Below are 27,366 nucleotides of genomic sequence, written 5' to 3' on the forward strand. Positions count from 1 at the left end.
CTCATAAATCTCCTCTGCACCCTCTGTAGTGCAATCACATCCTTTCTATAATACGGCGACCAGAACTGCACAAAGTACTCCAGCTGTGGCCTAACCAGTGTATTAAGCATTACCTCCCTGCTCTTGTATTCTATGCCTCGGCCAATAAAGGCAAGCATTCCGTATGCCTTCTTAACCACCTTATCCACCTGGCCTGCTACTTTCAGGGATCTGTGGACATGCACTCCAAGATCCCTTTCTTCATCTACACTTCTAAGTGGCCTACTGTTTAATGTGAATACCCTTTCCTTATTAGCCCTCCCCAAGTGCATTACCTCGAGGTCGAGGTACATTCCCACGAGTGGAAAGGTAGGGCAACCAAAGTCAGAGCTTCCTGGATGACGAAGGAGATAGAGAGTAAGATGAAGCAGAAAAAGGGGCATATGACAGATGTCAGGTTGAGAATACAAGTGAGAACCAAACTGAAAGTAGAAAGTTCAGAGGAGAAGTGAAAAAGGAAATAAGAAGGGCAAAGAGAGAGTAAGAGAATAGATTGTTAGCTAACATAAAAGGGAGTCTAAAAGTCTAAAAGGCATATAAATAGTAAATGGGTAGTGAGAGGGGAGGTGGAGCCAATTAGTGACCAAAATGGAGGCCTACACATGGAGGCAGAGGGTATGGCTGAGGTACTAAATGAGTATTTTGCATCTGTCTTTACCAAAGAAGAAGATGCTGCCAAAGTCATAGTGAAAGAGGAAGTAGTTGAGATACTGGATGGGATCAAAATTGATAAAGAGGAAGTAGTAGAAAAGATGTCTGTATTTAAAGTAAATAAGTCACCAGGAACGGATGGCATGCATCCTAGGATGCTGAGGGAAGTAAAAGTGGAAATTGTGGAGATACTGACCATAATATTCTAGTCCTTCTCGGATACAGGGTTGGTGCCAGAGGACTGGAGAATTACAAATATTACACCCTTCTTCAAAAAAGGGTGTAAGGATAAACCCAGCAACTACAGGCCAGTCAGTTTAACCTCGGTACTGGGGAAGCTTTTAGAAACGATAATCTGGGACAAAAATAACAGTTACTTGGACAAGTGCGGATTAATTAAAGAAAGCCAGCACATATTTGTTCAAGGCAAATCATGTTTAACTAAATTGTTTGATTTTTTTGCCGAGGTAACATAGAGGGTTGATGAGGGAAATGCGGTTGATGTGATGTACATGGACTTCCAAAAGGTGTTTAATAAAGTGCCACATAATAGGCTTCCCAGCAAAGTTGAAACCCATGGAATAAAAGGGACAGAGGCTAAGTGACAAGAAACAAAGTGTAGTGGTGAACAGTTGTTTTTCAGACTGGAGGAAGGTTTACTCCAGTGGTGTTCCCCAGGGGTTGGTACCAGGATCATGCTTTTCTTGATATATATTCATGACGTAGACTTGGATGTACAGGGCACAATTTCAAAATTTGCAGATGAAATAAAACTTGGAAGTATAGTGAACAGTGACGAGGATAGTGATAGACTTCAAGAGAACATAGTCAGGCTGGTGTAGTGGGCAGACATGTCGTAGATGAAATTTAATGCAGAAAAGTATGAAGTGATACATTTTAGTAGGAAGAATGAGGAGAAGCAATATAAACTAAAGGGTACAATCCTAAAGGGAGTGCATGAACAGAGAAACCTGGGGGTATATGTGCAAAAATCATTGAAAGTGGCAGGGCAGGTTGAGAAAGCGCTTAAAAAGGCATACAAGGTCCTGGGCTTTATAAATAAATAGAGGCATAGAGTACAAAAGCAAGGAAGTTATGATGAGCCTGTATAAAACACTGGTTCAGCCTCAACTGGAGTATTGTGTCCAATTCTGGGCACCGCACTTTAGGAAGGATGTAAACGCCTCAGAGAGGGTGCAGAAAAGATTTATGTGAATGGTTCCAGGGATGAGAGATTTCAGTTACGTGGATGGACTGAAGAAGCTGGAGTTGTTCTTCTTCGAGCAGCGAAAGTTGAGAGAAGATTGATAGAGGTGTTCAAAATCATGTGGGGTCTAGACAGAGTAGATAGAGAAGGATTGTTCCCATTGGCAGAAGGGTCGAGAGAGGACACAGATTTAAGGTAATTAGCAGAAGAACCAAAGGCAACATGAGGAAAAACTTTTTACGCAGTGAGTGGTTGGATCTGGAATGCACTGCCTGAAAGGGTGGTGGAGGCAGATTCAATTATGGCTTTCCAAAGGGAATTGGACAAGTACCTGAAGGAAAAAATTTGCAATACTATGGGGAAGGGCGAGGGAGTGCGACTAGTTGAAGTGCTCTTGCAGAGAGCTGGCACAGGCTTGATGGGCTCCTTCTGTGCTGTAAACATTCTATGATTCTAAGGCCCCGAGATTGGTGGCCTTACCAGTCACTGCCTCCGACTGCTGCTGAGTTTTGTTGCCGTTTTCCACTCTCTCCCAGTTTCCACTTGGGCTGGTGCGGGCGGGAGGAGACCGCCGGGAATCGCCTGCTGACATCTTCTGGCGGCCAAATCACGTAAGTGGCCTTCGGCCCGCCGAGATGCCATATTTTTGCAGACGGGAGTCGGCGCCAGCAGGGGGAAGGGCCGCTGCGTGGAGGCTGTTCTAACCCCAACGGTAGGTATGAGGAACGGAAAAAAAAGGTTAGTGAACATCTTTAAAAATGTTTTTTACAGAGACTTACCTGGATGGGGTCCCCTGTAGGTGTTCTGGTGGGTTTTTTTTGGTAATGTTTTTTACTTTTAAGAGATCCCCCCTCCCTGGGCCCGACTCCATCCTCGGCGGCACTTGGGTGGCAAGCTCGGCAGTCCTTTGGATGGCAAATGGACAGGCCTTGCAGCTCATGAAATTCGGTTCCTATGATTCTATGATCTCCAGCCTAGGATTACTAGTTCAGTAACATAACCACTATGCTACCGTATCCGTATATATGAATGAGCCTGAAACTCCCTGTGAGTACCTTTTTAATTAGGAGATTTATGTTCCTGCAATTCCACGCAACCTTTCCAGCCCAGAAAAGGAACAATTGAAAACGGGAGCCTCATTTCTGTATGTAGTAAATTGTTCTTGGAGATTCTTGAAATTGAAAATGTAATTACATTCTTTTTCTCTCTTTTCTGTCTCATTTTTATCTCTCAATCTAATCTTTCTTTTCCTCTCTTTTTATTTCTCTTTCTGTACCTGATTTGAATCTAATTCACCCGATTTCCTTTGCCTTCATTCCTCTGTATCTTTCTCAATCTTTAAATATCATTGCTTAAGGAGATAGACTGTTGGTCCCGTTGTTCACCAAGGTCTCAGATACCCCTCACTCCTCAATTATCAGTTCACACTTCCAGCACATTGTGGCTCAAACAATTTTCAAGCTGAAGTGAGGGGAAAAGTCTAATTAATGGGGCACACTGCAAAATGCCCCGTATCCAGCACAATCTGGGCTATCAGCTATGTGTATTGATAGATTAAATTAACTAATCATGAAGGCAAATATTTCAGTGGTACTTCCTGCAATCAGTTCTGCGTGTTCAATGCTAAACTGGAGGCACCCTCAAAGCCTCCCTGATAAAGTGCAACATCCCCATTGACACCTGGGAGTCCCTGGCCAAAGACCGCCCTAAGTGGAGGAAGCACATCCAGGAGGGCGGCGAGCACCTTGAGTCTCGTACCCGAGAGCGTGCAGAAATCAAGCGCAGGCAGCAGAAAGAACATGCGGCAAACCAGCTTCACCCATCCCTTCCCTCAACGACTATCTGTCCCACCTGTGACAGAAACTGTGGTTCTCGTATTGGACTGTTCAGCCACCTAAGGACTCATGTTAAGAGTGGAAGCAAGTCTTCCTCGATTCCAAGGGACTGCTGATGATGATGATGATGGTGTTCAATATACCCTAACGTTCGCCCATTTCATGTTTGACTGGCAGGGCTTCAGGATGAGCGAGGCTAGGCTGAGGGGAAGTGGGGTGGGCTGGAGGTTTTGCTCCAGCTGCCAGCCTCGCCTCCACGGTCTTGTCCATTCCCGGGTGGCCTGGAGAGGGAGCACAGTCTCGTGGTCAAAAGTTATCCCTCAACTAACATCACTAAAACAGATCATCTAGTCATTATCTCATTGCTGTTTGTGGGAGCTTGCTGTACACAAAGTTGCTGCCGCCTTTCCTACATTACAACAGTGACTACACTTCAAAAAGTACTTCATTAGTTGTAAAGCGCTTTGGGGAGTGAGAGTAAAGGCAGCATTTAATTCTAATTTAATACAGTTAAATGACTTACCAAACAAGATCGAATAAGCCCACCGTTTGTGAAGTTGGCCACACAGTTGACAGCAGCTTGTGGTGCACTCAGTTCCAGGAGCTCACTGCAGAAGCAACTCTCTCCAATATATACACCCAGGCACCTCCCTGTCATCGAGGTCATGAAATCCTCCCAGACCAATAGAAGTGAGTCAAGGCTGAGGAGCTTTACAAGCTGTAAATGTCAAAACTAAATTGCAGAAGGTAAAGGACTATTTTCAACCGACTGTCACTCTAGCTCTGATGGCTGCTAAGCTACAAGGTCGCACTCATAGTCTACTCTGTGTCAAAAGACTTGCATTTATGTACAGCAACAACAACAATAGCTTGAATTTATATAGCGCCTTTAATGTAGTAAAATGTCCCAAGGAGTCATTATCAGACAAAATTTGACACTGAGCCAAGTACGGAGATATGAGGACAGGTGACCAAAAGCTTGGTCAAAAGAGGTAGGTTTTAAGGAGGAAAGGTTTAGGGAAGTAATTCCGGAGCTGAGGGCCTAAACAACTGAAGGCTTGGCTGCCAAAGATGGAGCGGTTAAAATTGGAGTTCTGCAAAAGGCCAGAATTGGAGGGTTGTAGGGCTGGAGGAGATTATAGAGATAGGGAGGGACGAGGCCATGGAAGGATTTGACAACAAGGATAATAATTTTTAAATCTAAGGCATTGCAGGACCAAGAGCCAAAATAAGTCAGAAAGCACAGGGGTGCTGGGTGAAGGGTACTTGGTGCGAGTTAGGATATGGGCAACCGAGTTTTGGATGACCTCAAGTTTACGATGGGTGCGAGGTGGGAGGTCTTTTTAACATTTCATCAGCGAGCTGTGGACGTCCCAATACCGCTCGACACGTCCCCGAGGATGTAGCATGCAAGCCTCCCATTAGGTAAGGCCTGTCATTGGGGGCATGGTCTTCGAGGGGGAAGATGGAGGGGGAGGGAGGTAGGAGGGAGCATTCAGTAACAGGCCGTAAGATTTTCATGGGGTCCAGAGGAGAACTCCTGGCCCTACAAAAAACATTTTTTTTAAAAAGCACAAAACGTACCTTTTTTTTTGGAGAGGCCACCAGCAGTCCCTTTAGGGGTTGTCATTGAGGCATCTCAGCACCTGGAGATTTGTTGACTGACATACATCATGCCTGCTTCATCTATTTCTCTTTGAAAGTTGCAGTCGAGGTCAGCAACAGTCGTAGGACCCCAATTTGCATATTTAAATGGCCATCCCACCTGGTTTGGGTGGGAGTGCCGGGCTCCCGCTTAAAGGCCCACCGGAAAGTTAAATCAGATGGGCAAATGGGAGTACAAGGTCCCCATCTGACTTCAATTGCTGCGCACTTATTTTTCAGACAGGAAAAGGGAAGTCAGCCGTTTACAGACTTCCCCCATATTCCCTCCTTGTTTCCTGATCCCTTTCTTCATCTCTTTACATATTTGCTATTATTTTCATCACTTGTATCACAGCAATATGTCCAATTTTAGTTCATTTCTAACCTCTTTAATTATCCATGATATGCTGAAGCTTGAAATAGTCTCCTTTTTAATGGTATGTATTTTTATTCTGCAACTTTGCAATCTCCTTTTCAAAAATATCCCATTTATCTACAATCCAGTGTACCAATTTCTCTTTCCATCTCGCCTCAACTAACTCACTCCCCACCTTTCTAAAATCAGCCCCTTCCAATCTGCTGTCTTTGTTTCTGTCGTAATTCTTTCCCCTTTGATTTGGACCTTAAACCTTATCATATTATGGTCAATACTCCCAAGATGTTTATTCATATTTAACTCATCTACCTTAACTAGACTTGCAACACCTCCCCCTTTGTAGGTCTACTAACATACTGCTTGAGGAAGGAGACTGGTAAACAGTTGTTCTGAACTACCTTGGAGGCAACAAATCATCTGGGACAATTGGCTTGAACTGCAAAAGACAGAGTCCACCCCTCTAATTATTAGTCTTCTAAAACTATGCATTCCTAGCTGGATTGTTTATCTTGCTCCCTTCCGCCATCTCCTGTTTGTTGATGTCATTGTCATCCATTAGCTGGTTCTGCCAGAGCCCTCATCTTGCCCAAAGGAAATGACTGTTTCAAACTTGTTGGAGGTGTAATTTGCTCTGGCTGTTTCTACTAGAGCATGTCCATCCTGACCTTCCCTCGCCTGTAGACCGCCGCTACTCCTTCCTCTGCACTGCCAGCTCCTTAGCTCTCAGTGGAATGACTACCCTTAGAAACCTCTCTCACTTCCTGATGTGTCGGATTATCGCCAACTCCGTCCTCAAATTCTGAAATCTATTTTCAGTTGGCGACACTTACTACAGATGTGTCAGTCCGAGTCAACATCTGCTACTTGAAACTCCCATAATTTATATTCTTCATCCAATTATACTTTCAATTAAACTGCTCTGCTCCTCCTTATCCCTCCCCACCCCCTTAAGGTGGTGGCCTTGGCAGTTTGTGCCACCTCCAACAACCTTTGCCTGCCTACTCAGTGGCAGATGTTCAATGACCTCACCAAGTTAGACAAGGTAACAGAAAGCACTCACACTTTGTATAAATGCCACGTTTAGAGGCAAGCTTCACATTTCCACCCGGCTTGTCCCACCTGTGCCCTCCCTACAAGGAGGACCAACCTGCAACTGTTCCTTCACTCATAGCCCAATGTGCAGGGAATCAGTGAATGATTCATATGATATGAAGTTGCTCATTTCTTGCACTTGTTATCCTCACCATTAATGAATGCTTACTGACCCTAGTCAGCTGTGGCTCAGTGGTAGCATGCTCCCCTCTAAATCAGAAAGTTGTAGGTTCAGAAACAGACTCCAGGGAATTGAGCATTCGTCTCGGCTGACACCCCAGGGCAGTACTGAGGGACTGTTGCACTGTCATTTGTGCTGTCTTATGGAGCTCCACCTGTGGACTCCTGTGGCACTGCAGCCAGTGCTGTTTATAATAAAGGGAACAGGTCACGTGACTGGGGTGAGTTCCGGTATGTTCTGCCATCTTAAGGCTGTGTGTGTTTCTGTGAGTTACTGAAAATATAACAATGGCGACGAAGATGGGTTTATCGGGGAAAAAAAGCAGAAATTTTTGTTGGTGGAGGATTCAGCCAGCCGACAGAGAGACTTTGAGAGCTTCTCTGTTTTGATTAACAGCTACAAAATCCAAGTTAAATTAAAAGCACACTTGTTTGAACTGCCAGAGTCCAGATGGCTGAGCCTATAAGAATAATAGGGCATTTGGGAGAGTTTCAACACAACCGTGAAAGTTTCAAAGTGTATGTGGAGCATCTAGAAATGTTTTTCACCGCAAATAATATCATCGAAGTCCTCAATGATGAAAACCATAACCGGGTGGTGTTGGAATGACAAAGGGCTATTTTCTTAACTGAAGCAGGGCCCGAGGTATATGCTACCGTGAAAAATGTGCTTGTGCCTGTCAAGCCAAAGGACACAACTCTTAAGCAGATTCAGCACTACAGCCCTGAGCCCCTGGAAATTGCTGAAAGCTATTGTTTCGGAATATGAAATCAATTAACCGAAGAAGGTATCAGTGAGTACCTTGTAGCAGTAACAAAGCTATCTATTCACTGTAATTTTGGAAACTTTCAGGACCGAGCATTGCGTGACCTTTTGTTTGTGGGATGAAAATTGATGCGATCAGAAGAAAGTTATTGACAACGCCTAACTTGACTTTTGATTTAGCGTGTCAGACAGCTATGTCAATGAACATGGCTGACCAATATTCCTAGAATTTCATACTATTTCCAGTCATCAGACAACCAAGGTGAATCACCTGCAGGTTAAAAGTAAAAGGCAGTTGGGCCCCAAAGTCTCAGAAACTGGCAATGGTAACAGAGCATTGAAGTCCTGCTATCGGTGGCTGGGACAATACATTGCTCAAAGTTGTTCCTATGTGAAGGCAGAGTGTTTCATCTGCAGGGAAACTGAGCATCTTGTGAAGACATGCCGACTGAAGGGAAAACCATCTTTCAAAGCTATGAGTAGAAATCCCCAGAAACTACATGGAAGAAAAACAACAGGACGAGGAGGTTTTAGAGCTAAACATCATCAGGAGCACGAGGTTAACTAACAGCGATTCGAAAAGTATCATAATCCACGTAGATGTTGCAGGATACCTCGACAAATTGCGTGATTTCCCATTGGAGAAATCCAAGATAGAGCTGCAAGGCTACTTGGGCGAGAACATTCCTGTGCTAGATCGTATCACCGTATCGGTGAAATACAAAATCAATTTCAGAGCTTGCCTCTATTAGTAGTGGCAGGAGACAAGCCTGCCTTACTAGGAAGAAATTGGTTGGGATCACTGAAGCTGGATTGGAGTGAGATTTTTCATGTTGAAACGAGATTTGTATCAAAGGATGATGTCATCAAGAATTATCCAAAGGTGTTCTGCGAAACAGGCAGTCCGATCCAAGGCTTCAAGGCGAGTGTCAGGGTACAGAAGGACGCTAGATCGGTTTATTGCAAGCCACGTTCCATACCATACGCACTCAAGGAGAAAGTTGAGCAAGAACTCAAAAGACTAGAGACCCATTGTTGTTGTACCTATGTCCGATGGTAAGGTAAGATTGTGTGGTGATTATAAAGTAACTGTAAACCAGGTTCAAGAGGGTAATGTCCCAATTCATTGCCGAATATAGAAGATTTGTTCACAACACTGACAGGTGGTCAGATCTTCTCAAAGTTGGATCTTACGAATGCCTACTTACAGCTTGAACTAGATGAAGAGTCCAATTCATGCTTGACTATAAATACTCATCTATATCAATTTAATAGGCTACCATTTTGAGTGTCTTCTGCCCCTGCCATATTCCAAGGGGTGATGAACCAGATTTTGCAAGGTATTGAAGGGGTAGTATGTTATTTAGATGACATAGTAATTTCAGCACCAAATAGGCAAATTCATAATAATATATTGAATGAAGTCCTCAAATGGCTAGAGAAGCATAGAGTATAAGTGTCTGCTCGCAAGTGTGAGTTATTTCAAAACTCAGTAGAGTACTTAGGGTACAGAGTAGACAAAGATAGTTTACATCCAGCTGATCAAAGTAATGCTGATGCTACCAAGGGAAAGCTGGATGCAATCAGAAATGCACCCACTCCCAAGAATGTCACTGAACTTCGATCATTTTTGGGTCTTTTAAACTATTATGGGACATTCCTACTAAATTTGGCTACAGTATTACATCCACTGAATGAACTATTGAAAAAACAGGTCCATTGGAAGTGGTCAGAAGAATGTGATGCAGCATTCAAGGAGTGTAAAAGCAAATTGGTAGAGAGCACCATGTTAGTTCACTATGACGTATCTAAGGCGATCAAGCTAGCATGTGATGCCTCTCTGTATGGAGTTGGGGCAGTGATCTCTCATGTATTACATAATGGGGAGGAGAGAACAATTGCTTTTGCTTCACGCACTATCAGTGCTAGTGAGCGTAATTATGCGTAAATCGAAAGGGAAGCTTTGGCATTAATTTTTGGGGTCAAGAAGTTCCACAAGAAGTCGTAAGTTTACCATTGTTACGGACCATAAGCTTCTGACAGCAATTCTCCATCCAAAGTCCCCAGTTCCAACATTAGCTGCAGCCCGAATGCAGAGATGAGCTTTGATTTTGGCAGCATATATATATGATATTGAATACAGACGATCAGCTGATCACAGTAATGCTGATGCTATGTCGAGATTGCCTTCCCCATCACAAGTTACACCCGATAGGGAAGAAGTGTTCTATTTTTCATATATTGATGAACTGCAGTCACAGCTGAAGAGATTGGTAGAGCAACTAAATGTGACCCAGTTATGTCAAAGGTGTATGATTATATTGCAAATGGCTGGCCAAACCAGGTAATAGACAAAGGTATTCATCCATTCTTCATCTGTAGGAATGAATTATCAGTCAATAAAGATTGAACCATGTGGGGTGCAAGAGTGGTTATACCAAATAAATTTAGATCCAAATGATTAGAAGACCTCCATGACCAGCACCTGGGAATGTGCTTGACCAAGAGGTTTGTACGCAGTTACTTATGGTAGCCATGTCTTGATAAAGATATAGAGTACATTGTCAGTCAGTGTGCGACATGTCAATTGGTAAGCAAGAACCCACCATCAATATCATTACAGCCATGGAAATGGCCTCCCAGGGTGTGGCAAAGGCTACATATTGATCTTGCTGAGATAGAAGGACAACAATTGTTCATTGTGATTGATAGCCATTCGAAATGGGTCGACGTGTTTCCAATGTGGAAAATAACAAAAGTAAAACATTAGACATTTTATGAAGATTTTTTTTTTCATTTGGGCTCCCCGAAGAAATTATTTCTGATAATGGACCACAATTTCATTCAGAAGAATTTGCACAGTTCACGAGCAAAAATGGTGTGGAACATACCAAGGTTCCACTGTACCACCCTGCTTCAAATGGTGCAGCAGAGTGTACTGTACAAATTGTAAAACGTGCCCGCATAAAACAGATATTGGATCCAAATCCAAAGAAACGACAGTTGTCATTGGACCACAAATTGGCTAATTTTCTAATTACATATCGTAATACTCCTCACACAACTACTGGTAGAACACCAGCAGAGTTGTTTCTCAAATGACAGCCACGAACCAGATTCTCGTTGTTAAAACCAAACTTGGCACAGTCCATAGAAAAGACACAATTAAGACAGAAAGAGAATCGTGATAGAGGTTGACTAAAAGAGAGAAGTGTGAGATTGAATCAGAAGGTGAGAGTGAAGAGCCCTCACCATAAATGGTTAAAGTGGTTACCAGGAAGAGTGGTGAAGATATGTGGTCCTTGCACATATTTGGTCAAGATGTTTGATCATGGACAGGGTAGGTTTGTTCACATTGATCATATTTTACTTACAGACGTGAAAGTAGTTGAAGGTGGGAATGATTCAATTATTTCTGACTCATCAGATAGTTTTGATATGCCAGTAGTATATCCTACAATCAATGCACTGGAAACAAATCCAAGAGAAAGTCAGAATTTAAGTCTGAGTCCAAGTCAGGCAGACAAACAGTCTGAAGTTTGAGAGAGTTCAAATGGAAATCAAGGGCATTCCTTGGAGGAAAGTTTTCCTCAGGATCAGCCTTGAATGAGTTTAAATTTGGCACCATGTTTGGAAGGTTCTGTTTGAGAGCGAAGATATCCTCTTCGAAACAGAAAACAAGTGGTTAAGCTTGATTTGTAAATATGGCAAAATAAGTTCATATCTTTTGTTACGTATAACCATGCAAGTTATGTATGATGATTATTTTGTTATAATTACTCCTTCATTAAGGAGGGAGAAGTATAATATATATAGCTCCACCTGTGGGCTCCTGTGGCACTACAGCCAGTGCTTTTTATAATAAAGGGAATAGGTCACCTGACTGGGGTGAGTTCCGATATGTTCTGCCATCTTAAGGCTGTGTGTGTTTCTGAAAATATAACAGATGTTAAACCGCGGCCCCGTCTTCCCTCTGAAAAAGATGTAAAAGATCCCATGGCACTATTCGAACAAGAGCAGGGGAGTTCTCCTCACTGTCCTGGCCAATGTTTATCCTTCAGTCAACATCAATAAAACAGATTATCTGGTCATTATCATAATGCTGTATGTGGGAGCTTGCTGTATGAAAATTGGCTGCCTCGTTTTCTACATTACAACAGTGATTACACTTCATAAGCACTTAATTGGTCATGGAGCGCTTTGGGGTGAAAAGCACTATATAAATGCAGGTCTTTCTTTCTTTTGCTTCTGGGAGCAGACCCCAGCCAGGGGAAGCATAGGCCTACATAGAGCTGAAGCCTCAAATATAAGTGGGTTCAGGTGAGACAAAAGGGGGAGAAAATCTGGCCTGGTTTTTTTCCTTAAATCTTCTATGCATAAATTCATACAAGGTGTTTACTGTCAGTTGGAGAATCAGATCTCCATTGCTCTTGACTTTCCATTTAGTTAAATCATTCTTTGGATTGAGGCCATTGCCGGCAAGGCTAGTATTTATTCCCTATCCCTAGTAGCCCTGGAGAAGGTGGTGGTGGGCCTTATTCTTGAACCATTGCAGTCTGTGTGGCGAAGGTACTCCCACAATCCTGTTAGGTAAGGAGTTCCAGGATTTTGTCCCAGTGACAATGAAAGAACGTCGATATATGTTCCCAGGTTGTAGCAAAGAAATCCCTCATAGCGTGAACTGGATACGATAATCTTCTAAACATCCTTGTGCATTTCTCCAATCTTTCAGAAGGTGGACTGATAAATTCTCTAGAGAGGCGAGGCAGTTATAAACCAAGAAACTGGGTTTATTTTACATATAATATATGAATGAGCAGAATATGGTTTTCAATAAATTTCAACCTATTCAATAACACTCCGTGTAACATAAAAAATAACAAATACCTTACACTATTCCCGTTTGTGGGTAGGTTGTGTTATTTCCACTGCAGACCTTAGTGGTAGGCGGGTTTGTTGTTCGCCCGGGGACAGCTCTAGGCCATTCTCACAAGGAACACGGACTTGCCTGAATTCTGCTTTCACAGTGAACACTAGTAAAAGGATTTGGGAAGATGTCTGAATTATAACATGGGCATCACTGACTTCATTTGGACAGTGTTCTCATGGAATCACCTTTGGGTGACTGAGAACGGAAAGGGAACGAGGGAAAAAACAATAATTAATAAAAAATAATATTGCTCAGAGCACTGGCACAAGAGTAAATCTCCAACATCATAGAATCATAGAATCCTACAACACAGAAGGAGGCTATTCCACCCATCGTGCCTGTGCCGGCTCTTTGAAACAGCGATCCAATTAGTCCCACTCCCTTGCACTCCCCATGGCCCTGCAATTTATTTTTCTTTTCAAGTATATATATATATATATATCTCCAACATCAACATTTGCTGACATTTGGAAACAAGAATTTAAAATATACTGTTTGATTTTTAAAAATCTTTGTTCCTCCTAAAATTAATCAAAAATAAATGGTTTGCAACTTTTACAAGTTTATTATAGAGAGTCCAAATCTGTCTGCATACATCCTCTGATTTTGCTTTACAAATAACTGTCATCCAGAAGTAACTTTGATAATTATGTTTACAAATATTATCTAAAACATTCCCATATTCCGTACACTTAGATTTGTTTTATGAGAAGCTTGTTTTCATGTCCAGGATCCACAATGCAGGACATCACCAAGTTTCATAAGAGTGAAAGAGATGATGAGGTGAATCAGTAAAGTAGTTAGGTTAGGTGACAGCAGGCTATTCAACCACAGGAAGTATCACAATTGAGCTCAATTCTCCTCCCAACATCCCCACATATGCACTTTCCAGTGGTGAGGGAAGTGGTTTTGGGGTCATTTGTTGGTAAAATATAGGCGCGAGAACCGGGATGATTGATTCCCCCTCCCCTTGCTCCTTAGTCCTGGGGAGCTGAGGCCAATAACAGCAGCGAAACCATTGCCCAGGCTGACACTCCACTGCAGTGCTGAGGAAGTGCTGCACTGTCAGAGGTGCCATCTTTCGGATGAGACATTAAAACGAGGTCCCGTCTGCCCTCTCAGGTGGATGTAAAAGATCTGTTCAATGAAGAGCAGGGGAGTTCTCACTGGTGCCCTGGTCAATATCCCTCAGCTAACATAATTAAAAAAGATTATCTGGTCATTATCTCATTGCTGTTTGTGGCATCTTACTGTGTGCAAATTGACTGCCATGTTTCCAACAGTGACTACACTTCAAAAGTACTTCATTGGCTGTAAAGCGCTTTGGGACGTCCTGAGATCATGAAAGGCACATGAATGCAAGCCTTTCTTGTTTTCCGCGACTTATCTCATGTATTTTCTTCTTGGCAGTTTCCAGCCTTGGCCTTGGCCCTTCATAGAAACATAGAGATTTACAGTGCAGAAGGAGGCCATTTTGGCCCATCGTGTCCGTGCCGGCCGTCAAAGAGCCACACGGCCCTTGGTCAGCAGCCCTGAAGATTACCTATGAACCTATGAACAATGAGCAATGGCGGAAATGTAAAGAGCACCCGGTCCAACCAGTCTACCCCACACAACTGCGACATCCCTTGCACCGAAACATTCTGCACCATCCCAACCGGAGCCATGTGATCTCCTGGGAGATGCAAAAAACAGATATCAACCCAGGCCAAAAGGGGAAAACAAATCTGGGAAAATTCCTCTCCGATCCATCCAGGCGATTGAAACTAGTCCAGGAGATCACCCTGGCTGTATTCAATTCGCTGCAGTACTTACCATCGTATCTGCGCCAGCCAACAAAAGGTTATCTAGTCTAATCCCAATTACCAGCTCTAGGTCCATAACCATGCAGGTTACGGCACTTCAAGTGCCCATCCAAGCACCATTTAAATGTGGTGAGGGTTTCTGCATCCACCACTCTTCCAAGGCTGTGAGTTCCAGACCTCCACAACCCTCTGCGTGAAGAAGCCTCCCCTCAACTCCTCCCTAAACCTTCCACCAACCACCTTAAACCTATGCCCCTTCATAATTGACCCCTCTACCAAGGGAAATAGGTCGTTGCTATCCACTATTTCCAGGCCCCTTCACTAAAGTTATCAAAACAGAAATAATTTCAATGTGAAGCCAGTCATCATTAACTCGGAGAAAGATTTTGCAATAGAAAGGGAGAGTTGTCTATCATCATGGTCCACATGGGAGTTAATGATATAAGCAAAGGTCTGAATTCCTGCAGGATGGATTTAGGAAACTTGGAAACAAGTTTAGGAGCAGGACTTCACTAGGGATAATCTCATGATTACTTCCCCAGCCATATGCTAGAACAGGAAAGGACAGGAAGATTAGGGAAAACATTGCATGGCTAATTGAGTTGTGACAGAGTGAGGGATGCCGCTTTGTTGGGCATTGGCACCAGTTCTGGGATTGATGGACTTTGACCAGGATGGGCAACATCTGAACAGGGACAGTGTTAATGTATTGGCATAGCAGTTAAATAGGGAAGTGATTTAGGGCTAGAAATTCAGTCGGTTAGTGCTCCGGGAAAAGGTCAGAACAGAGGCGCTAAAGGGGTTGGAGCTGCGAGCGCCGGCATTTGCACCGCTCGGCACATTCAGAGTGCTAGCAGCACTGAGCAGTATCGCCTGGGAGTGTTGTGCCAGTGTGCAATGTCCCGGTTTCGACAGCGATGCGATATTTGCTTGGAGCAGCACCCATAGCGCCCCGTAGTGACACCGACAGAAAAAGTTGGTGTGCAGAGCTGCCCCGGGTGCTAAGGGAAGGAATGATTGAAAAAGGTAAGTGAAATTGATATTTCTTTGATTTTATTTTGTGATTCACCTGTATTTGGGGGGAGTACTTTATTGGGAATGTTTTTTTGTGTTTTTTTGTTCCGATTGATTATTTGCAGGGAGGCCTCTCTTAGGGCACTCCAAGGCTGGCTCTTTAGCAATGGATTTTCAGTTGCTCACCCGGCCTAGTGCCCTAAGAGAGGTGTGGAACGCCTCCCTGAGCCCTCCACTCCACTCTCAGGACGCAGCAACTGATTTTTTGGCTGCCGTCGCAAACCATTCTCTGGCACAAAATTTTCCAACCCGCCGCCATTCGCGGACTAAGAAGCCACCAACTGAATTTCCAGCTAAATTAGGAAGGAAGTTACTGGGAAAATGAAACTAACCAGAATAATTAGGGGCCATAAATATAAGATTAGGGGACATAAATATACATTAGTCACTAATAAATTCAGTAAGTAATTCAGGAGGAATTCCTTTACCCAGGGAGTGGTTAGCATATGGAGCTCGCTACCAGGGAATAGTTGAGGTAAATAACATAGATGCAATTAAGGGGAAGCAAGATAACTACAAAAGGAAAGGACTAGACGGTTATGCTGATAGGGTTAGATGAAGAGTGGTGGGAGGAGACTCGTGTGGTGTATAAACACTGGCATAGACCAGTTGGGCCGAATATCCCATTTCTGTGCTGTACATTGCATGTAATTGTATGTAAAGGCTCCACAGCACACACCTATGTGGTCACAAAGGCAAAAAGCTGAGGCACTCTGTGTCGGTACAGCCTTGAATATGTTTTGGTAAAAGGCCAATGTAGTTCTGATAATTTAAACAGAAACATTATAAAACTACAGGAAATCTTGAAGCAGAAATGGAAAAATGGTAGGGATCATTCAGCATCTGTGGGGAGCAGATGAGTTAAATCAGAGCTGCCTCCTTGGTGCCAATGGAGGAGATTTTCCCAGTGATCTCCCATTACTGACATGTCCGTCAATGAATGTGAAAGGCCAGCGTTGCTGTAAATGACCGATGGCATTCTTTCACACAAGTGGAGAAATTCCTGAAATTCTCCAAATCCCAATGACTTGTTCTCTTTGAGCTTCCAGATGGCACTATCCCAGGAATGTTAGGTGCCCTTTAAATCAGATCTCGATGCCAGCAATCCAACTATTATTCCCACACATGTTTTATAATGTTTCCGTGTATGGATTGTTCTCCTGTGATTCTGACATACAATTGAATAAATAGACCACCTCCCAGCATAACACTAACGCCGTATTAGTGCTCTGTTAGTGCTGCCATAGTCCTGTGTTAGCACAGTGTTCGTCTTGTGTTCGTGCGGTGTTAGTGTAGAGTTAGTTATGTTTTAGTCTTGTGTTGGTGTGGTGTTTGTACTGTGTTAGTCAGGTGTTAGTGCTTTGTTAGTGCTGCATTAGTACTATGCTGCATTATCCCTGGCCAAAGACCGCCCTAAGTGGAGGAAGAGCATCCGGGAGGACGTTGAGCACCTCAAGTCTCGTCGCCGAGAGCATGCAGAAATCAAGCGCAGGCAGCGGAAGGAGCGTGCGGCAAACCAGATTCCTCACCCACCCTTTCCTTCAACGACTGTCTGTCCCACCTGTGACAGAGACTGTATTTCCCATATTGGACTGTTCAGTCATCTGATAACTCACTTTTAGAGTGGAAGCACGTCTTCCTCGATTTCGAGGGACTGCCTATGATGATGAATCCTGTGTTAGTGCTGTGTTCATGTTGTGTTTGTGCGGTTATATTGTAGAATTAGTTATGTTTTAGTCTTGTGTTAGTGTGGTGTTTGTACTGTGTAGTCTGGTATTAGTGTTGTTTTAGTCTTGTGTTCGTGTGGTGTTAGTCTTGTGCTAGTACTGTGCTAGTACAGTGTCAGTCCTAATTTGGTGTGCTGTTGGTGCAGTGTTAGTGTTGTGGTAGTTCTGTGCAAGCGCTGAGTTTGTCCTGCCTTAGTGATGCATTGACGCTGCATTAGTGCTGTGTTAACATTGTGGTCATCCTTTGTTAATCCTGTTAGTGCTGCATCAATGCTGTGTTATTGCTGTGTTAGCCCTGTGCTGGGGCTGCACTATTCCTCTGTTGGTCCTGTTTTAGTGCTGTGTTAGCCCTGTGCTGGTGCTGTGTCAGTGTGGAGTTAGCACTGCATTCGCACTGCATTGGTGCTGCATTAGTCCTGTGTTAGTGCTGTGTTGTTGCTGTGTTGATCCTATTTTAATGATGTGCTAGTGTGGTGTTAGCACTTTGTTAGCAGTGCTGCGTTAGTGCAGATTTAGTGCTGTGCTTAGGACATTGTTGAGTTTTGTACTGGGCCATGTAGAGAACTTCAGTTAAGAACTTCAATGCAGTCCTGTCATTCTCCAGCTTCACTGCATCTAATTGCATATTACATTCCTTTGGCAGTGTAAGTAATCACAGCCTTTATTTTATTCTCACCCTGCACATGGGGTGGATGTCTCACTATGTCTCCTGAAGGTGTTGGTAAGTGCCGTAGTTACGGTTAACATCCCACAGAATTATGCAATGGAAAAGCCGCAGAGTTGGAACTCTTGTACAGTCCCACTCAGTAGCGTTGATGCCATACATAGTATGCCACAAATGACATACTTCAGGCAAAGTGTTGCATGTGTATCGTCCTCCCACTTCTTGATTGGTGCAGCTATAGATCCTGCTAATTACATCGGGTGGTGTCACTAAATGTAGCTATAAAAATGTTGGAGATGGGGGAAAAGGCTGCTTGACTGACAGTCAAGAATCATCCAATTGGTTTCTGCAGAATACGCTTTTCAATTGGCACTGGAAGGCGGTGCCCCGCAAGTATGGGCACGTCGGGTGACCAATAGCGGGGCTGTGGGAAGGTCATGTGCCGATTCCTCCGGGAATATGTCTGACCAAAGTTGCCAACCCTACCGGATGGGCAACGCCGCTCACTTCACTGCTTTCCAGCCCAGGGAGTATAAATCAAGGCCTACCATCACGGGCTTTCAACGAGGCCTGAACTGTTGTTAACAAACCCTTAACAAGCAGGGGTTTCTTTTCAACAACTCTGCTTACCCACATTACAGACAGTCAGCAAAATGCAGTCTAGCTGGGATAAGAGAGGCCAAATCCGTCCACACACATACATTGACTGGTTTATTTACAGCTATTGTTTCATTTCAGTAAGACTCAGAATAAAGTAATTCAGTCCTGGTAATAAACAAATAACTTGGCTGTGATTTATTATTTTCCCAAATTACAACAATCTTTATCAGGAATCTCAAACATTTTTCTCTTGCCATAATTCTTGTTGCTATGCCAGAATACTTCAGAGGTAAAATGAATGGCTTTCGTCCTTTGAGTGAGTGGTTGGGCTTGGCAGGGTCACCATGACGTCACAAGTGGCCTGATTACACCTGATAATTAGGCCCAGACTGCTGCGGCCCACTGTCATGTGACCTTATCTCAGGAGCCTGAGATGTGTGAAGAGACAGCTCCAAAGAATACCATCCTCCCTACCTTTCTTCTTTCTGTCTCTTTCTCTGTTCCTTTCTATCTGTCTTTGTCTCTCCCGGTTGCTCTCTATTCTGTCTCTCTTTCCCCTTGCTCTCTCTCTCTAGTTCTTTCTTTCTGTCTCTCTGTTTCTCTTTCTCCATTTCTCTCCCTGTTACTCTCCATTGTTTCTCTTGCCCCGCCCCTCTCTCTCTTTCTATGTCGCTTTCTCTCCGTCTTTGTCTGTCTCTCTCCCTGTTTCTCTCTCGCTCCATATCTCTTGATCTATGTCGCTCTCTCATAGGAGCATCGTCCGTTTCCGGCCTTCACCCAACTTACCAGCAGGGGTCATTGGAGGGCCATCAGGAGCAGGAATCCCAGCTGACTTCTTGCCCTTGTAACACTGTAGTGCCCTTTGGGCTGTCATTTTCTGAGCAGCAGTGTCTCCTCCAAGGCCCCTCCAGGGCCTACACCATCCTGATTTGGACATGCATCGTTATTCCTTCACCAGTGTCAGCTGTGGCTCAGTGAGTAGCACACCCTCCTCTGAGTCAGAAGATTGTGGTTTCAAGTCCCACTCCAGGAACTTGAGCACATAAATCTAGGCTGACACTCCAGTGCAGTGCTGAGGGAGTGCTGCACTGTTGGAGGTGCTGCCTTTAGATGAGAGGTTAAACCAAACCCCATCTGCTCTCTCAGGTGGATGTAAAAGACCCCATGGCACTATTTCGATGACGAGTAGAGTAGTTATTATCCCTGGTGTCCTGGACAATTTATCCCTCAATCATCATAACAAAGACAGATAATCTAGTCAATATCACATTGCTGTTTGTGGGAGCTTGATGTGTGTGATTTGGCTGCCGTGTTTCCCACATTACAACAGTGACTACACTTCAAAAAGTACTTCATTGGCTGTAAAGTGCTTTGAGATGTCGTGAAAGGCGCTATATAAATGCAAGTCTTTCTTTCTTTCATTGTTGGGCCAGTATCGTGGAACTCCTTACTGAGCACCATCACCACATGAACTGCAGAGGTTTAAGGAGAAGGCCCACCTTGGGAAAACTGCGAACGAGCAATAAAAGCAGTCTTGCCAGCGACGCTCACATTGCCAGAAGGAATTTTTAAAAAGAAGCGATATACAGAACAGCTGAGAAGCATTTTACAGAGTCTGATGTGGATCAAAGTCCAATTATCTTACACAAAATAAATCTGTTGTTTTTCTGAATCTATTTTCGTACGACGCCATATACAGTTTGCTGTGCTTCATGCTTTGCTGCTTTTGGAACCTGCGGATTGTCCTTAAACTGTATACATGCGTAGAGTATGGTCTCTTCCGAATCATTTTTGCTGGCTCCTGCCTCCTCACTGATAGTCTTATACATGTCCAAGTTCTCATAATCAGCATTGTCGGTGGATTCAGTCACTTGAATGCCCTGCTGATAGGATGATAACATTATTTAGGTCTATAGAATTGAAATGTTACTCTTTAAAATGAAAGCTTGTCCGTCTTTGCCCCTGTCACAGCCGATCTGCTGCTGAAACCGTAATCGATGTTTTTGTAACCTCCAGACTCGACTATTCTAATGCTCTCCTGCCGGGCCTCCCACCTTCCACCCTCCGTAAACTTAAACTCATCCAAAATTCGCACGACGAACCATTTATCTACAATCCCTGTATTCACTGACCTACATTAGCCTCGATATTAAAATTAGCACCCTTGTGTTCAAATCCCTCTATGGCCTCGCTCCTCCCTATCTCTGTAATTTCTTCCAGCCCTACAACCCTCCGAGAACTCTCCGCCCACCTCTGGCCTCTTGTGCATACTTTACTTCCTTCACCCCACCATTGGTAGCTGTGACTTCAGCAATATGGGGCAGACAATATGGTGCCTCTTGCCCGTTCAGAGGGGGTGAAGCTGGACACTCGACACCAGTCTCTTCTGATGGTATATATGAGCTACCCACCTCAACTGGCCAGGCTCCAGCTAGCTTCCTGTATTGGTACATATCCATGAATGGACAGTGGTTTCTCTCTGACGTGTCCTGATTCTTGTGTGTGTCTCCCTATTACTGCTGTTAACTCCACTCTTGTTGTTATCACCTCATTAAATACACAAAAATCACACTGTTCACATGTAAATAGCCAGATATCTGATAAGTAAAGGCTTCAAAATGTACAATAAAACTCTCGATAACCTTACTCAAAAGAAATTAATTTTGTCTCTAAAACATAAAGGGAAATATTTAAAACGGTGATCAATAGAGTTCAGGAGAAATATATTCTGCTAAAAATCAAGAACAAACTAGCCAATAATGAAACATTATGGATGAATAAAGAGAAAAGTCTAAAATTTAAACCAAATGGAAAGGCATACACTAAGTACATAGCCAAAAGAGGAGAGGATGACAAAAGGGAACACAGTTGTTCACCATTTACATAAATGATTTGGACTCGGGATCGGAAGTACAATATCAAAATTTGCAGATGACACAAAATTGAGGGGTCATATATGTAACCACAATGTAACACCACTGTATTACTGTATATACTCAACCTAGATGCACACCTTGACCACAAGAGGTGAACTTGTGGGAGACACTCCTTACCCGATCACCCAGGTATAAAAAGGGAGGTCCCACGCAGGGCCATCATCTTTGGAATCCTGTGAATAAAGAAGTAAGGCCACAGAGTGACCTTGTCTCCAGAATGTGCCTCGTGTGGTTTCATACTGTAGAGTAAGGACTTTACATTGGCGACGAGAAACGGGAATTCACGACCCACGAGAATGGCCACCGGTAGCACAGAGGAACAGTGCTGTGTTGGGGAAGACTGGGACGAGTTTGTCGAGAGGCTTCAGCAAAGCTTCGTTACGAAGCAGTGGCCGACAAGCGAAGGAATCATCTTTTGACCGGCTGCGGATCACAGACTTACGCGCTCATGAATGACTTACTAGCGCCTGAAAAGCCGGCGGACAAAACCTTTGAAGAACTTAGCAAATTGATCGGGAAGCACCTCAAACCGACGAGTAGCATACATATGGCCCGACACAGATTCTATACCCACCGACGTCGTGAAGGACAGAGCATACCGGACTTCGTAGCGGACCTCCGGCGTTTGGCCAGCCTCTGTAAGTTCACAGATGCCTGCAGGGGGGAGATGCTAAGGGACTTCTTTATCGAGGGCATCGGTCATGCGGGAATTTTCCGCAAACTAATTGAGACCAAGGATTTGACCTTGGAAGCGGCGGCATTGTTAGCTCAAACTTTCATGGCGGGTGAGGAAGAGATGAAAATAATATACGCGCGCAATTATGCCTCTAACGCGGCGATGGATCAGGGAGTCAACATCATCAATGCGACTCAGAGCCCCGCAGACAGGCAGGGGCAGTCCGACAGTCCCCAGGCAACAATAGACCTCAGATTAGGACTTCAACAGAGACAATGGCAGGCTGAACGAACATTCATGCCATCACAGTGGACAATGCGGCCCGGGGTGGGGCCATTGACACCCACTAATAGGGTACTTAAGAGCAGTCAAAGGGACAGTCAGCACGGAATGCCTGGCCATAGTCCCTTTGTTCCAAACAATGGAAACTTTGACTCATGCTGGAGATGTGGGGGAAATCACTCAGCTAGATCTTGCAGATTTCAACAGTTTGTCTGCAGGAACTGCAATCTCAGTGGCCACTTTGCTCGAATGTGCAGGAAGTCTGCAACCAGACTAATATATGAGGCGGATGGACCAGAAGAGGGTTCTTTGAGGCAGGATGACTTTTGGGGCAAATCGATGGACGCCGAGGTTCAGCGAGTCCATGTGGCGAATATTCACAGTTCATACACCAAAATGCCACCAATGATGATGAGGGTTTTATTAAATGGTATCCCAGTATGCATGGAGCTGGAAACTGGGGCCAGCCAGTCACTCATCGGCGTTCAGCAATTTGAGAAACTATGGCCACGTAAAGCCAGTAGACCCAAATTAGCACGTGTTGAGACACAATTACGAACTTACACTAAAGAAATCATTCCGGTGCTAGGCAGTGCAATGTTGGCTGTCACACACAATGGGGTAGTGAATCGGCTGCTGCTCTGGATTGTCCCGGGCAATGGTCCCGCACTGTTGGGTAGAAGCTGGTTAGCCAGGATGAAGAGGAAATGGAGGGATGTTCACACAATGTCATCTGTGGAGCGAAGTTCATGCTCACAAGTCCTACAACAATTCGATTCGCTATTCCAATCTGGCGTCGGGACTTTCAAAGGCACTAAAGTAGTGATACACATCACCCCGGACGCCACGCCAGTGCACCACAAAGCCAGAGCGGTGCCGTATGGGATGCGGGAAAAAAATCGAGAGCGAATTGGACCGGCTGTTGAGAGAGGGCATCATCTCGTTTGTTGAATTCAGTGACTGGGCGAGCTCCATTGTTCCCGTGCTAAAAGCGGATGGCTCTATCAGAATCTGTGCCGACTTCAAGGCCACCATCAATCGGGTGTCCCTACAAGATCAATACCCGCTCCCGAGAGCAGAGGACCTCTTCGCCACGCTGGCAGGCAGTAAGCTGTTCACTAAGTTGGACCTCACTTCGGCCTATATGACTCAGGAACTGGCCGACGAATCTAAACTACTGACCACCATCACCACGCACAAGGGACGGTTCGCTTATAACAGGTGCCCGTTTGGCTTTCGATCAGCAGCCGTGATTTTTCAAAGAAACATGGAAAGCCTGCTTAAATCCATTCCTGGAACGATCGTATTCCAGGACGACATCCTCATCACGGGTCGAGACACCGAGGAACACCTCCACAACCTGGAGGAGGTGCTACGCCGACTGGACCGGGTAGGCCTGTGACTCAAGAAGTCTAAATGTTTGTTCTTAGCTCCTGAGGTTGAGTTTCTGGGCAGGAGGGTTGCTGCAGATGGGATTCGGCCCACCTAATCCAAAACAGAGGCGATTCATCAGCACCCAGGCCCTGCAACACATCGGAGTTGCGTTCATTCCTGGGACTGTTGAACTATTTCGGGAACTTTCTGCCGAACTTGAGCACGTTGTTGGAGCCGATACACGTGTTCCTGCGTAAGGGTTGCGATTGCTTTTGGGGGGACTGTCAGGAACGGGCTTTTGATCAGGCGTGAAACATACTTTGTTCAAACAAGTTGTTGACCCTGTACGACCCCTGTAAAAAATTGGTTCTGACATGTGATGCATCATCCTATGGGGTTGGGTGCGGTTGCAGCAGGGCAATGCTTGGGGTCAACTACAACCTGTGGCTTATGCCTCCAGATCGCGCTCTCAAGCAGAAAGGGGATATGGGATGGTCGAGAAGGAAGCGCTCGCATGTGTCTACGGCGTAAAAAAAATGCATCAGTACATCTTTGGTAGGAAGTTTGAATTAGAGACGGACCACAAGCCATTAACATCCCTGTTGTCAGACACAGCAAGGCTGTCAATGCCAACGCACCACCTCGCATACAGTGATGGGCTCTCACACTGGCTGCTTATGACTACTCCATCCGGCACTGGCCCGGCACTGAAAATTGCGCTGACACGCTCAGCAGGCTTCCACTGGCCACCACTGAGGGGGCAGCGGAGCAAAGCGCTGAGATGGTCATGGCTGTTGATGCCTTTGACAGCGCAGGCTCCCCCATCACAGCCCGCCAGATCAAAATCTGGACAAATCTGGAGATCCCTTCCTATCCCTGATTAAGAAATGTGTCCTGACTGGGGATTGGGCGCCCGCACACGAAGCATGCCCTGAGGAGGTCAGACTGTTCTACAGACGGATGGATGAGCTCTCCATCCAAGTCGACTGCCTACTATGGGGCAACTGGGTAGTTATGCCCCAGAAGGGCAGGGATGCATTCATCAGGGAACTCCACAGCGAGCACCCAGGCATCGTGCTGATGAAGGCCATTGCCCGGTCACACGTTTGGTGGCCTGGAATTGATTCAGACCTGGAGCACTGTGTTCGCAGGTGCACGACGTGTGCCCAGCTGGGTAATGCCCCCAGGGAGGCCCCGCTCAGCCCGTAGCCCTGGCCCACCAGGCCATGGTCACGCATTCATGTGGACTACGTGGGCTCGTTCATGGGAAAGATGTTCCTTATTGTGGTAAATGCGTATTCGAAATGGATCAAGTGCATCATTTTGAATTCATGCACATCATCCACCATCGTGGAAAGCCTATGTGCGATCTTTGCAACCCATGGCTTGCCGGACATCCTGGTTAGTGATAATGGCCCATGTTTCACAAGCTACGAATTCCGAGAGTTTAGGCATCAACCATGTCAGGACTGCGCCGTTCAAGCCGGCCTCCAATGGCCAGGTGGAACGTGCGGTCCAAATCATTAAGCAAGGGATGCCCAGGATTCAGGGACCCTCCCTACAATGCCGCCTATCGCGTCTCCTGCTGGCCTATAGATCCAGACATCACTCGCTCACGGGGGTCCTGCCCGCAGAGCTACTAATGAAACGGACACTCAAAACTCGGTTGTCCCTCATTCACCCAGTCCTGACCGACATAGTTGAGGGCAAGCGCAAGTCACAAAACTAGTACCATGACCGTAATTCGAGGAGGAGATGTATAGAAATAAATGATCCCGTATTTGTCCTCAATCACGCCATGGGGCCAAAATGGCTTGAGGGCACTGTAATTGACAAAGAGGGGAATAGGGTCATCATAGTAAAATTCAACAATGGCCAGATATGCCGTAAGCATTTGGACCAAGTAAAAAAAAGGTTCAGCATCGACACGGAGGAACCTGAAGAAGACCATGAGATGGAGCTCACACCACCGCCAGTGAACAAGCAACAAGAGCAATCAGAAGAATGCACAGTCCCTGCGGTCAGCCTGGATAGGCTGGAGTCACCACAGGTGACAGACACTCACGTCAGTGTCCAACAACCAGAGCCCCAACTGCGGCGCTCCACGAGGGAGCGTAGACCACCTGAAAGACTAAACCTATGACCCCAATAAGACTTTGGGGGGGAAGGTGATGTCATGTATGTAACCACAATGTAACACCACTGTATTACTGTAGATACTCAACCTGGATGCACATCTTGACCACAAGGGGTGAACTTGTGGGAGATACTCCTTACCTGATCACCCAGGTATAAAAAGGGAGGTCCCACGCAGGGTCATTGTCTTTGGAGTCCTGTGAATAAAGAAGTAAGGCCACAAAGTGACCTTGTCCCCAGAATGTGCCTCGTGTGGTTTCATACTGTAGAGTAAGGACTTTACAGGGAGTATAGTTAATACTGAGGAAGATTGCAGCAAAATACAAGAAGCCGTTAATAATTAGCAGAATGGGCGAGTAAGTGGCAAATCAATGTTACTATCGGTAAGTGTAAACTTGTGCATTCTGGTTGGAAGGATAAGTAACCCATTTACTTGGAAAATAAGAATTTAAATGGAATAGAGGCACAAAGGGATCTGGGGTACAGATACACAACCAATAATATAACAACGCTGGTTGATAAAGCTATAAACAATTTTCAAAGCACTCGGGTTCATTTCTAGAGGAATAGAATTGACAACCAGAGAAGCTATGTTAAAGTTGTATAGAACCTTGGTTAGACCACACTTGGAGTACTGTGCACAGTGCTGGTCTCCATAGTATAAAAAGGATAGAGAAGCACTGGTGAAAGTGCAAAAAAGATTTACAAGGACCGGAACGGAGAGGTCATAACTATCGTAAAAGAATGAACAGAAAGGAATTCTTTTCTCTCGAAAAGAATTGACCTTAATAGAGGTCTTTAAAATTATGAACAGGTTTGATGGGGTAGACATAGAGCAGATATTTTCACTTGTGGGGGAGACCAAAATCAGTGGTCATAAATATAAGATAGTCATGAATAAATCCAATAAGGCATTAAGGAGATATTTCTATACTTAGAGAAATTGGTGAAAATATGGAATTTGCTACCACATGGAGTGTTTGAAGCAATTAACATAGATGCATTTAAGGGGAAGCTAGATAAGTACATGAGGGAGAAAGGAATAGAAGGTTATGCTGATGGGGTGAGAAGAAATAAGGTGGGAGGAAGCGCATGTAGAGCATAAAAACGAGCATAGACCAGTTGGGCCGAATGGCCCGTTTCTGTGCTGTAAAATTCTATGTCATTTTACTTAAATGAATTTACCTGTGAGCCGCTATATAGGGTTTGTTCTGGGTTGCCTGTTGCTGGTTTCAGGCCCTCAGGTTTGTTGTCAAACCCTATGGAATCATACACCACGGCATCTGCCGAATCCATCCTGCGATCAGCCCATTTCTCACCGGGGCTCTCGATCGTGCACATGTTGCTATATACACAGCTCGTCTGGTTGGCC

Source organism: Pristiophorus japonicus, chromosome 4, assembly GCF_044704955.1.
Source record: "Pristiophorus japonicus isolate sPriJap1 chromosome 4, sPriJap1.hap1, whole genome shotgun sequence".
Taxonomy (NCBI): domain Eukaryota; kingdom Metazoa; phylum Chordata; class Chondrichthyes; family Pristiophoridae; genus Pristiophorus; species Pristiophorus japonicus.